We start from the raw sequence: 13,662 nt of genomic DNA, 5'->3' as shown, positions 1-13,662 counted from the left end.
GCGGCGGCCACGACCTTTATTTGCCGCGGAAGGCGGGCTCTCGGGGCGCACGGCCCAACCCTTCCTCTCCCGGGGGCGTGGCGCTCGGCGCGCCGGCCAATCCCCGGCCACGTCGTGGCGCAGCAGCCAATGAGGAACGCCGGGGGGATTAAAGCTCGCCGCTGCCGGCCCCTCCTCCCCTCTCCTCAGCGCCGGGCGGGTTGGCGGCTCGGGCGCGGTCCCCGCTGGCTCCCTCCCGGCCTTTCTCGCCCCGCGCCCGTCGGGCTTCAATCCGGCGCCATCGCGCGCCTCGCGCGGCCGGGCGTGAGCGCGACAGGCGGCGACGCCGGGGCCAAGCCGAGGGCGTCCGGATGCGAGCAGGATCTTGAGGGAAGGACCGAGGCCTCGGGCGCCTGAGGAGAAAGGAAGCGGCGGCGCCAAGATGCTGGGGCCGGGCTCGGGCCGGCCGGGCGCGCGCCGCCCGGGGGCGAGGTCCCGTCGCGGGGGCCGCGCCCTGTGCCCGCCGTGGCTCTCCGCGGAGCCTGAGGTGAGGCGCGCACGTCGCCCGCGGGCCGCGCGGAGGTGGGAGAGGGGCTCGTTGGTGAGAGCCGCCGCCCCTGAGGAGCAGAGCAGCAGCGTCCGGGGGCGGCAGGGGAGAGGGGCGCCGAGCTGGGCGGGCGCGGGCGGGCGCCGTGCACCGCGCCGGGAAACGGGCAAGGTCCGCGCCCTGACGGGGGAGCGGCGAGCGAGGCGTTGGGAGTTCGCTCTCCACAGACGGGGGCCGAAGAAGGCTGCCCGCGCCCCCTGGCGCAAACGCACAACGCTTTTGCGTTTCTTCTCCGCGCCCCAGAACCGGCCGGTGTTTCCGGGAACGGTTGCTGCAGGGCCCTCCTTTTGGTTGGCTCTGCCCGGGTTCTTCCAGCCATTGGCCGTTTTTCCTTTTGCTGTTTGTGTCTTTGCTTTTTGGGGGTCACACCCGCGTTGCACAGGCTTTGTTCCTGGCGGTGTTACCCTTGGTGGTGCTCGGGGGACCGGATGGGATGCTGGGCATCGGACCCGGGTTGGCCACGTGCCAAGCAAACGCCCTCCCCGCGGTGCTCTCGCTCCAGCCCCGGGAGGCCGTCTTTTCCGGTATTTCGTCATTTTAACGTGCCTGCGTCTACCCGGAATGAAACGAACTTTTTTTTTTTCTGGCCTCTGTAATGCCCTTCACCCGGACTGTAAGGAATAAGCCGTGAATTGGGGAAAATTGATCCACAGGGCATGTGGGGGTTTGCCTTTTTATTTATTTATTTATTTTTGGTTTTGGGGTCACACCCAGCAATGCACAGGGGTTACTCCTGGCTCATGCACTCAGGAATTACTTCTGGCGGTGCTCAGGGGACCATATGGGATGCTGGGAATCGAACCCGGGTCGGCCGCCTGCAAGGCAAACGCCTTACCCGCTGTGCTATTGTTCCAGCCCCGGTTTTTTTTTTGCCTTTTGTTTGCTTTTAGATCATACCCAGCAATGCTCAGGGTCATGCCTGGCTCTGCACTCAGGAATCACGCCTGTCGGTGCTCCGGGGACCAAAGGGGCATATGCCCCGGGGTAGAACCCGGGGTGACCACATGCAAGGCAAACGCCCTCCTCGCAGTACTATCACCCCAGCCGCCGTGTAAGTTCGGATGTAATGGGCACTGAGGGCAGGACTGGATTTAAATTATGGGTTGGTGGGATTATTAAAGCCTTTTCTGGTATTTGGCCAATTAAAACCTGAGTGGAGCTGAATAGAAACAAGTGAGGTGGGACCTGAGAATGGAGCTCGGTGGGAGAGCATGGGGGAGGCCCTCGACTTACCACTGCCGCCAGTTAAAAAACTAAAATCCATCCTGGATTTCTGCACCACATGGGGTCCCTGGGCCCTGCCAAGAGCAAGCCCTGAACGTTGCTGGGTGTGGTGCTTCCAACTAGAGTGAGGCTGGTGAGTGCTTGGTGTATCAATAGGGATCTGGGTTCGAGGATTGCTATTGATTTTTGTGTGTGTGTGCTTTTGCATCACACCTGGTGATGCTCAACGGTTACTCCTGGCTCTGCACTCAGGAATTACTCCTGGTGATGGGGGCAGGGGGGCTGCTATATAGGATGCCAGGGATCTAACCCTGGCCTGCCAGTTACAAGGCGAATGCCCTATCCTCTGTGCTGTTGCTCCAGAACCAGGGGCTGCTACTGAAACAGGTTCCTAGGTAGTGTAACCTGCTCGGAACCTGGGGGGTTGATGGGAATGAAACCCCAGGTCCAGGCGCTTATCTCCCCCTCTCCCCAATAGTTGAAAGTATTCACGCTGCTGGTTCAACCTCAGAGTACAGAGGAAAAGAGGGCTTTGTTTATTTGGCTACTTAAGTTTCAGATACTGTGACTCCCTAGGAAAGGTGGAATTCTCCTGCTTATTAATGACCAGGAATCACTGGCTTTGTTGCCTAACAGATTTACTTGGATGTTGTAGATTAGCTCATGGAACTGACCTGAGTCCTCAGGGGCCCTTATGAATGGGATGGACATAGTGCGGTGCTGCAGAGAGTTCGGGAACCAGTCTGGAATTTGTATCTTTACATTTGATTTTAGTTTTCACATACTATTTTTTGTTAATGGACTAGTTTATTAATGGCCTTGTGGCCAGTTTGACCACTTGATCATATCTTTGATCCCTTTGGTACCTTCATATCCAGTGATTAAACTTTTCACTGCTGTTCACATAATGAACTGCTGTGATTATTGAATGATTAAATGAGGATATGTAAGCTCTCATAAAGATGGTGTTGTTTGTAAAAGTCTTTACTACTACACAGAGTAATTAGAATATCTTTTCTCAGGAATTACGTTCTTGGAGCTGCTGGCAAAAGATTCCTTGACCTTGAAAGGTAATAACTCAAAATTTTCACGGGAGGAGGTAGTCATCAATAGCAATGAGTGGGAATTTGAGAATTGTTAAGTCAGAAATGAAATTGTAAAGGGTTTGGTGAATTTAATTCAGTGTATAGCATTTCCCCAAGTGATCGGTTACTTGGGGAAAAATAACGTAAAATTTATTGAACAGCTAGGGGCCAGGCATAGTGCTACCCATACACGTTTATTTCTCACAACCAGTCTTGTGTAAAACTATTGAACTTATTGCTGATAAAATAACACTTTATCACTGTCATCCTGTTGCTCATCGGTTTGTTCTAGCGGGCATCAGTAACATCTTCATTGTGAGACTTCTTGTTACTGTTTTTGGCATATCTAATATATCTATCACAGGTAGCTTGCCAGGCTTTGCCATGTGGGCAAGATACTTTTGGTAGCTTGCTGGGCTCTCCTTGGACCGAGAAAGGACTCACCTGCCAGGATGGTTGAGAACCTTTATTCGGTAGAGCCACCTAATCACAAGTGAAATTAAACACAGTATTTTCCTTCAGTAGAAAAAGTTAATCTTTAGCCAGAGAGCTAGTATAGCACGTGTCCTGCACACAGCAGACATGGGCTCAATCCTGAGCAACATATATGATCCTTGGATTACCACCAGGAATAAACTGCCTGAGGACTGAGGGAAACAGACATTATCTTCTGAACTGATTGTGCATTCTCTGATGTCTGTTGGCTGAGACCTGGAGATCATCACCATAGAAACTCTTCCTAGACTAAGAGGGTTTTGGTTTTTTTCTTTTTTTCTTTTTGGGTCACACCTGGCGATGCACAGGATTTACTCCTGGCTCTACACTCAGGAATTACTCCAATTACACCAATTACTGGTGGTGCTCAGGGGATCATATGGGATGCTGGGAATCAACCCAGGTCAGCTGTGTGCAAGGCAAATGCCCTACCCGCTGTGCTATCGCTCCAGCCCCCTAAGAGGGATTTTTTGCAAGGTAGGAGTGTACGTTCGAGGGTTACTCCTGATGGTGCTCAGGAGACCATTGGGATGCTGGGGATCACACCCTGGTCAGCCTCTGCAAGGCGAGCGCTCTGCCCCCTATACTGTTTTTCCAGTTCCCCTGTTTGAATGTTGTGACAAAGCCTGTCAGTGTCTTGACAGCTTGTGTTTTCTGGAGGAAATCCCAAGAGCGACAGGTGAAGATGGAAGCATTTCTTTTTAAGGTTATGATTAATGTGTGACATGCCTTCACTTTGCCCTGTTTTGCTTGTGGTGGAGATCACACAGAAGGAAGAGGGATACTACTGGGGGTAAACTTGGAAGTTGGACTCCTCATATTAAATATCATTTTAAATGCCATTTGGGGGAGGCCCCTTAAAGCATTACCCCCAGGAACCTGGGGGCGCTGAGTCCAAGGACTGCCAGGCAGTGCTGACTGGCTTAGTATTGGTGCTCCAGGAACTTTGTGGTGCTGGGCATCGAGTTTGGTGCCTCTGCATGCCAGGCTTGTTCTTCCGTGCTATGAGCCATCTCCCTTAATTTGCAGTTCATTGAATCAAAGGTATAATAATTAACGTCCAAGTCTGATCATTTCAAGTCTGAGAGCACCTGTAGCCAAGTATTATGCTTGTTCAATTTTTCCAGTCTGTTTTTTTTTTTTTTTTTGCTTTTTGGGTCACACCCGGCGATGCACAGGGGTTACTCCTGGCTCTTGCACTCAGGAATTACCCCTGGCGGTGCTCAGGGGACCATATGGGATGCTGGGATTCGAACCCGAGTCGGCTGCGTGCAAGGCAAACGCCCTACCCGCTGTGCTATCACTCCAGCCCCTCCAGTCTGTTTTTGTCTGTCTAAACTGTAGCTAACTAAGTTCCTTGTGAAAAAAAAATTTTTTTTTTTTGAGGAATCCTCCTTCATTTTTTATTTTTATTTATTTATTTATTTATTTTTTTGCTTTTTGGGTCACACCAGGCAATGCACAGGGGTCATTCCTGGCTCATGCACTCAGGAATTACCCCTGGCGGTGCTCAGGGGACCATATGGGATGCTGGGATTTGAACCTGGGTCGGCTGAGTGCAAGGCAAACACCCTACCCGCTGTGCTATCACTCCAGCCCCTCCTTGTGAAAAGTTTTGAGGGACTTTATGTGAGGTGGTTTTTTGGTTTTTACTCTCTGCCTTGCTCATAATTTTTCTTGGATCCATATTCCCTCTTAGTTCTGCTTAGGTGGAAATAGAAAATTAGAACTAGATCAGTGGTCCCCAAACTTAGTACTGTTTTTGAAAAAAAATCCCTTAGTGTCTTCCTGGAAAGTGCTGGCCCCCAAGATTATACCAGCACCTTGAGAAGGCAGTATTAGCCGCTTTGGGAAACAATCTACATAGAGATTGAGTATCCCTACCAATAGTATTTTGCTTACAGTACACATTTCTTTGGAAATCTTGGCCTTTCTGTTTAGTATTCTTAAAGGAATATAATTCAGTTACTTATAGGAAGATCCATTCACAAATATTTGCCAAAGGCTGGAGTTAAGATGATGCAAGAATAGTCACTTGCCCTTTCCCTCAAAGCATAATAATTTAATATGGAGAGTGTATTTAGTTTTTATCTTTCTGTCACTAAACACATTCTGTGGGCTTCTCCTTTAGTGAACCCAATGAACATAGTTCAGATCTAGTGTTGCACTAAGATTTTAATCAGTAGTGTTTAGATTTTTTATGGGCTGGAGCAGTAGCACAGCGGGTAGATTGTTTTCCTTGCAAGTGGCCTACCCAGGTTCCATTCCTCCGTCCCTCTTGGAGAGCCTGGCAAGCTACCTGTGGCGATATTCAATATCCCAAAGCAGTAACAAGTCTCACAATGGAAACGTTATTGGTGCCTGCTCGAGCAAATTGATGAACAACTGCATGACAGTGCTATAGTGTTTAGTTTTATAGTCTTGAGTCTATAAGACTATTGAAAATCTTAGAGATATTACTCCATAAAGCAGTTGTTTTTGAATAAAGTTATCGCTATCTTTTATCAGACTTGGTGCTGAGAAGACAACTTCAGGTTAAAGTAATTTGTGGGGCTGGAGTGATGGTACAGTGGGAAGGACGCTTGCCTTACACACAGCTGACCTGGGTTCAATCTCTGGCACCCCATATGACCCTCAGTGCCTGTCAGGAGTGATCTCGGCACAGAGCCAGGGGTAAGCCCTGAGAACTTCGGGTGTGGTCCTAAAACCAAAAGAAAATAATTTGCAAAATTATATACTTGAATATTTCTAAGATTTTTACCACTTATAGTACAACTGGGTATCTTGACGGTTTTCAGAAGACAGTTGGAATTTATAGAAAGGTGCATTTAATATTAAATATAAGCAATTAAAATCTTACACTAGGCCTTAAGTTGAAAATAATAAAACAAACGTCCAATGATTAAACATTTTCCACTGCTGTTCACATCATGATTTGTTGTGATTAATGTATGTGGATGAGGACTTATGGATAAAGAAAATTAGGAAGCTTCTATATCTGATGTAATTTTTGTACATTGATTTACCTATAACTGTTTTTACTTTCAGGAATACAGTTGAAGGGTGTTTTTCTTGTACAACATTTGTGCAACTTCTTGTACCAGATCAAATAATCTGAAGATAAGTCGAGCCGGAGCGATAGTAGAGCGGGTAGGGTGTTTGCCTCACATGCAGCCGACCTGGATTTGATCCCTGGCATCCCATATGGTTCTCCAGCACTGCCAGGAATGATTCCTGGGTTCAGAGCCAGGAGTAACCCCTGAGCATCTCCAGGTGTGACCAAAAAAAAAGAAGAAAAAATTGAAGATATGTATCAGGTAAGGGATTTATAAATTTATTGGATTTGACAAAATATGGAAAAGTTGACTCTAAATAGTTTATTTGCATAATGTGGGTTTATTTCAAATTTCACTTGTTTTACTTTTCAAAGATAGCAGATATGATTTCAAAAAATTGTCTGGTTAGTTGATTCAAGAACTTAAAATTGGGTAATTTCTTAGAAAGATTTTTTATCCTGTGAAATTCTTAGAGATTATGTTTTAGGATTTAAATTTACCAAACTGCTGGTATTGATAAGCCAGCAAATAACCATAACCGTTCTGTAACAAATAAACTTTGCTCATGAAGCTGGGAATCTCAAATCAAGTACCACTTCTGTCATTAGTTGTGCATGTTATCTTTCTGTTTCTCAAATTTGAAGAATAGAAAGGGAAGAGTTTTTTTATGGTTACTTGTGTGTAAAACACAAAAATAAAAAGAAAGAAAGGCGCGGGTGGCGAGGCAGGTGAAGGAACGGACGGAGCCAAGATGGTTGGTCTCATGGCAGTTTATTCCAAACTTCTTTCTCCATTCTCCTCTGATTCTCCTCCCGCTTCTTTCTCCCCCATCCTACTTCATTCTCTCTCTCTCTCTCTGCCCCCCATGGATCTGGCCCCCAACCCACTCTTACAGCCTAGTTAAATCTCCACAGCATGAGGGGGTTGGGGCATACACATAGGTGTGGTCAGCAATAGGTTAAGGTTCTTTTCCCTCAGGGGATGCTTCTCCTAGGACTTAATTCTCTTTCAGCAGGAGGATCCACCCAAGGGCGGAGTCCCATGAATGTGTTTCTTTTCTCCTCAGCCAGCAAACATATAAGAATTCATAATATTAATCATTTTGTATGGACACAATAAGAGATGCATTAAAGCTTATAGAATTGCTCTCCTGGGGCCATCTCAATCTCAGACTACAGTGCTCAGGCCAGAACAGTCTTTCCTATCCCTAGCAGGGTCCCAGTCTCATATTGGATCATGACAGCATTTGTCTATGATCAAGCTCTTAACTTATAGTTAAGAATTAGGCACTTTGGCCAGGCCCATCTCATGCCAGGGTGTCACATAACTCACCGCTTGCCCTGGATCCTTCCCGCCCCACGTCGGGGACCCTACTTTGGGGTGCTAGGAACTGAGGGCAACTGAGGCTTAAGTGGAGAAAGCAGATGCCCGGGAGGGAATAATATTCGAGGCCAATTAAGTCCCAAGTTACAAAAACATAATATTGTCTTCTTGTGTCTATACAAAAAAGACATAGCTTTAAAGTAAATTATTCAAAAGGCATAAAGAGGAGAGAAAGGCAATGTTATAATATTCAGTGTCCTAGGAAGTTCTGACCTTACCAATTAGCAGTCATATTAAGGAAAGAGCAGATAAGCTGGTAGAAGTGGTTACAGATAAACAAAGGAATGGGAGTGACTCAGGAGCACTTTGATGGGTGTGACTGATAAACCTAAGCTCCTAGTGGCAAGGGGAGAAAGGACAAACCAATGATATCCAACATCTTGGTGTTAATTTAAGGTGCTGTTTGTTTTGGGGTCACACCTAGCTGTGTTCGGGGGATCTGTAGTAGCCAGGATTAAACCTGGCCTGTTACCTGCAGTGTGTAGATTTAGTCCATTGAGCTATTGCTTTGACCCTCTGTTGGTTATGTTTTTGTTTCTTATGTTTTGAGGCCACATCTGGTTGGGCTCAGGGATCGTACCTGGCACCCTTATGGAGTGCTGGGGATTGAATCCACCTCAGCTGTGTGCAAGACAAACACCTGGCCCGCTGTACTGTCTCTACAGCCCCAATTTTCTGTTTCTGGGGGTATGCTGGGGAATGTAGCTCAGTGCTAGAATGCTGCCTTGCCTGTGTGAGGTCCTGGATTTAATCTTTGGCACCACAAAAAAAGGAAGAACAGTTTAAACATTCATGTATGTCTATGAAGAGGTTTATAAAATATATTTAAAAAATTAAGGTAGCAGTAAAGGAGCTATGTGACCATTCCATATTCATCTTGTGATTATAATCTGCTGTTTGGACAACAATAAACTTAACCTATTTATAACTTTTTTCCCCCCCAAGAGTAAAGGGTTATAAACATAAGGGAAAGTTAGTAAAATGATGTCTTTGAACTATAAATTTGGACTGGCACATTCTTATTTGAAGAGTTCTGTATTAGATTATTTCTAAACATTCTAATAGAGTGTTTTGGCTGGAGAGATAGTACAGAGATTAAGGCACTTGATCTGCGAGTGACTTACCGGTTCAGTATGGCACTGCATAATGGTCCCCGAGCACCACCTGAACACAACCAGAGGATGGGGTAGATAGCTGAAAGGGCTGGAGGGCATACTCCATATGTGGGAGATCCAGTTTGATCCCCAGCACTGTAGGTTACAAACCAAAAAGGGGAGCAGAAAAATTGACTGAGGTAGGGAATTAGCTCAAGTGGTAGAGCATATGTCTTGCTGAGTTCAATTGAACTTGATCAATCCCTCTCTCTGATTCTTCTAGCCCCACATACACCAGCATTGTCGGGTGTACCCTTGGTGACTTTGTGGTCCTCATATATATGGAGAGGGGTTCCTGAGCAGCACTCAGGGAACACCACGATTCTCAGCCAATCTGCTGGTAGTTCAGTGTTACGGGCCTGAGGCTAAGTGGCTTCTGCTTAGGTCCTGCAGTGCCTGGATACCAACCCCAAAGGTGCGCAGGGGATCCAGGGCTGCACCCAGGAATTGAATCCAGGTTAAGACATGCTAGGTGTGTGCCCAAATTATTATACCATCTCCTGATTCTAAAAATCTTTTTGATTGCCTTGTGGATTGGGGACGTATGCCTCAGTGGCTGATAGAGCACATATTTTGCGTGTGTGACTGCTTTGTGAACTAATACAGGTTTTTCCTTTTTAATTACAGGTGATCTTTACTCTGCGTACTTTTCTTTACATGGCATGTAGATGAAGATGAGTCTTCACAATGTAAATAGCACCAGCAATACAGTTGAAAATCTCACAGTAGTAACTGAACTGTTATGTAAACTTTGCTGCTAACTTATTCTTTAGTCTGTATGTCATCATGCCAATAAAAGATGAGTGTCGTGATAAATAAACTAATTTCCTTCAAAGTTTACTGGTGATCAGTCATTACGTGTTAGTTCAAACACATACACAGCAAAGCACATTTGAGTTGCCTCCTTGTCACCCAATGTTAAGTCTAAGTGACATTGTTACAAAAATGATCATCATGAGAGGAAATTGGTTAGTAAAAATGATCGAGCAGCAAACTAAATTGGTAATCATGAAATGAAATTGAATGTGGTTACTGGATTTGAAGATGATGACAGCAAAACAATAATAGGACAAGACATTGCTGTGTGAAGCTACAATTTTCTTTTTAAAAGAAATACTGATGAGGTAAGTTCATTTTGTATATATGTATATATATTGCTTTTTGGGTCACACCTGGCAATGCACAGGGGTTACTCCTGGCTCTGCACTCAGGAATCACCCCTGCGGTGCTCAGGCGACCATATGGGATGCTGGGAATCGAACCCCGTGTGCAAGGCAAATTCCCTACCTGCTGTGCTATTGCTCCAGCCCCCACATTCAATATTTTGTTATGGGGTCACACATAGTTTTCCTTAGGGCTTACTCCTGATTGTGTTTGGATCAATCCTGGTGGGGCTAGTGTGGGGGAGTGGGTCTGTATAGGGTGCTGGGGCTTGCACCGGGGTTGGCTGCATGCAAGACAAGTCCCTACCTTCTGTACTACCTCTACAGTTTGTAATTCAGCATTTGATAAAATTTAAGAACAGAAATCTGCTTATGATGTTATGATGTATTTGGCTGCACAGTGGATTAACTGAGCAAAAATAAATTACCATTTGTCCAGCATTCAGGCCAAAGCATTGAAGTTGGCACTGAAAGAAAATTATAACTGCAAGGATTCTGAAAAAACATTGTGGGGCTGGAGCGGTAGCACAGTGGGTAGAGCATTTGCCTTGCATGCAGCCAACCCAGGTTCAATTCCCAGCATCCCATATGGTCCCCTGAGCACGGCCAGGAGTGATTCAGTGAAGAGCCAAGAGTAACCCCTGTGCATCGCCAGGTGTGACCCAAAAAGCAAAAAAAAATTAAAAATTGTGCTATCAATAAAGGTTCTTTCGATTTTATTCAAAGTTATCTTGAATTGGTTAAAAGAAAGCTCTAATAAAACAATGCCCAGGTGAAGATGTTACAGTGATAAAGAATTACTGGCAGTTGGGGGCTGGAGCGATAGCACAGCGGGGAGGGCGTTTGCCTTGCACGCAGCCAACCCGGGTTCGAATCCCAGCATCCCATGTGGTCCCCTGAGCACCGCCAGGAGTAACTCCTGAGTGCAGAGCCAGGAGTAACCCCTGTGCATCGCCAGGTGTGTCCCAAAAAGCAAAAAAAAAAAAAAGAATTACTGGCAGTCCTAGCATTGTAAGACTTTACAAAATAATTTTGTAGAATTCGCGTGGAGTGTCACTGGTGTTACAGAATACAGAGACCGACATGGAAACGTTCATTCAGCACCATTCAAGAGGCAGTTCTAAGTGTACCACCAGAGAAAGCCAAAAGTAAAGGGAGTCATGTCACAAAGAATGAACAGGAAGTGGTAACAGTGAAAATTTCACACGAAAGGGGTTCTCAGTAAAATGGTAGAAGGTGTGCGGCATTTAGCCAGTTCATATGAAAGGTGTGCATTTGGGGGCGGGAATAGGGAGGGTAGTGCCTTTGCTTTGAACCCAGCTGTCCCAGGTTTGATCTGTGTTGTTACCCCATATGGTGTCCCAGTCCCCTCCAGGAGTGATCCCTGTGTATAGTAAGGAGTGATAACCTGAGCAACTGGGAGTGGCCCCAAACAAAAGAAGTGCTCATTTGAAGATGAGCAGGACAACATTCTGTCTGGAGATGGGAGAGTGCAATGTTCAGGACAGCCTTAGGGGGCCCCACTGATGCTCTCAGCCAGCAGTTTAGTGAAGGGTCCAAGGATCCAATTGGAGCTACCTGAACTCCCGTAGCAGTGCGTGGGGCCTCCAGGGCTATCCCGGGCAATGTAGGCTCCTTGTGGTACCGGGAATTGACCTGAGGTCGGTTGTATGCTAACCTTTTCTGTTTTGCTTTTGGGCTACATCTGGTGGTACTAGGGGATGTTGAGGAGCAAACATGTTGACCACGTGCAAAGCAAGTGCCCTATCAGCTCTGAAACAGTTTTCTTTTTTTAAAAAAGTTTAGTTTTAAAACAAATGACAATGCAGGAAAAAAAATTAGTTTTAGGGTCATAGCCATAGTGTGGCAGGTAGGGCCTTTTTCTTGCCTATGGCCAACCGCTTGGATCTCTGGCATCCCATATGGTCCTCCGAGCCCCGCCAGGAGTGATGCCTGAATGTGCAGCCAGAGAGAAATAAACCCTGAGTACTGCTAGTGTAGCCCAAAAAGCAAAGGGAAAAAGTTTCAGGGTTTTCTCTGATGGTGATGGGTCCCTAGATGACAGCTCAGGCCTTGGGAGTTAGCTCCGGTGATGCTCAGGGGAGCATGGGATGCTGGGGATTAGTTGAAACTAGTCTGTTGGATGTAAAGCATGTGCTCAACCAGTGGGCAATGCCTGGGCCCTAGTTTTGGTATGTTTTAAATACCAGTTTTTGTTTCTTACATTTGTAACAATAAGAATTATTTGTTTTCTTCTTTTAATACAAGTTTACAGATTATTAGTCCCATAGACAAAAACTTCTTTGCATTTCTGTTTTCTTATTTAAGATAAGAACTATCTGCATTTAAAACATCTTATGTTTTATTACGTTTTATAGGGGAGTTATACTTAACTGATGGTTAATGTATTGAGTCTGGAATCGAGTTAATTCACTTAAAAATTTTTTTTTATTAGTGAATCACCGTGAGGTACAGTTACAGACTTACAAACTTTCGTGCTTGCATTTCAGTCATACAGTGGTCAAGTACACATCCCTCCACCAGTGCCCATTTTCAACAATGGTCCCAGCATCCCTCCCACCACCCCCACCCCAACCTCCCCCAGCCCATCCCGCCTCTCTCTCCTTTTGGGTGTTGTGGTTTGCAGTAGAGGTATTAAGTGGCCATCACGTTTGGTCTATAATCTACTTTCAGCCCGCATCTCCCATCCGGAAGGGCCCTCCTAGCATCCTCCACTTGGTGTTCCCTTCCCTATCTGATCTGCCTTTTCCCCCAGCATGCAAGGCTGGCTTCTAAGCTGTGGAGTAATCCTCCTGGTACTTATCTCTACTGTTCTTGGGTGTTAGTCTCCCATTTTGTTACTTTATATTCCACAAATGAGTGCAATCTATGTCTATCCTCTTTCTGACTCATTTTACTTAACATGATGCTTTCCATGTTGATCCACCTTTATGCAATTTTTTTGACTTTATCTTTTCTAACAGCTGCATAGTATTCCTTTGTGTAGATGTACCAAAATTTCTTTAACCAGTCATCTGTTCTCGGGCACTCGGGATTTTTCCAGATTCTGGCTATTGTAAACAGTGCTGCAAATGAACACATAAGTGCAGATGTCATTTCTACTATACTTTTTTGCATCTCCGGGGTATATTCCCAGAAGTGGTACTGCTGTGTCAAAGGAGAGCTCAATTTCTAATTTTTTTAGAAGCGTCCATACTGTTTTCCAAAAGGGCTGCACCAGTCAGCATTCACACCAGCAGTGAAGGAGAGTCCCTTTTCTCCCCACATCCGCGCCAACACCAGTTGCTTTTGTTCTTTTGGATGTGGGCGTTAATTCACTTTATATTGGCCTTTGAATGTACTATATCAAGATTTGTGTATAAAAGTTTTAATACTGAATTTGTCATGTTTGCTTTATATTTAATCCATTTCTAACAGTAGTGGAGATTGACTGGGGTCCTGTGCGTGCCAAGGCATGTGCTCCAGACCTTGGAGCTCTCTTTAACACTTACCTAT

General features: G+C 45.8%; 1 long non-coding RNA gene across 1 annotated transcript; it reads left to right on the top strand.

The window, feature by feature from the left end:
* Positions 1–17: 17 nt before the first annotated feature.
* Positions 18–9,818, top strand: LOC129405086 (uncharacterized). Its single transcript, XR_008630305.1, has 4 exons — positions 18–526; positions 2,833–2,880; positions 6,439–6,707; positions 9,611–9,818. It is a non-coding gene; the product is annotated as an uncharacterized LOC129405086 (long non-coding RNA).
* The last annotated feature ends 3,844 nt before the right edge of the window (positions 9,819–13,662 follow it).

This window comes from Sorex araneus, chromosome 5 (genome assembly GCF_027595985.1).
Source record: "Sorex araneus isolate mSorAra2 chromosome 5, mSorAra2.pri, whole genome shotgun sequence".
Taxonomy (NCBI): domain Eukaryota; kingdom Metazoa; phylum Chordata; class Mammalia; order Eulipotyphla; family Soricidae; genus Sorex; species Sorex araneus.
This window is presented reverse-complemented; position numbering and strand designations above follow the sequence as displayed.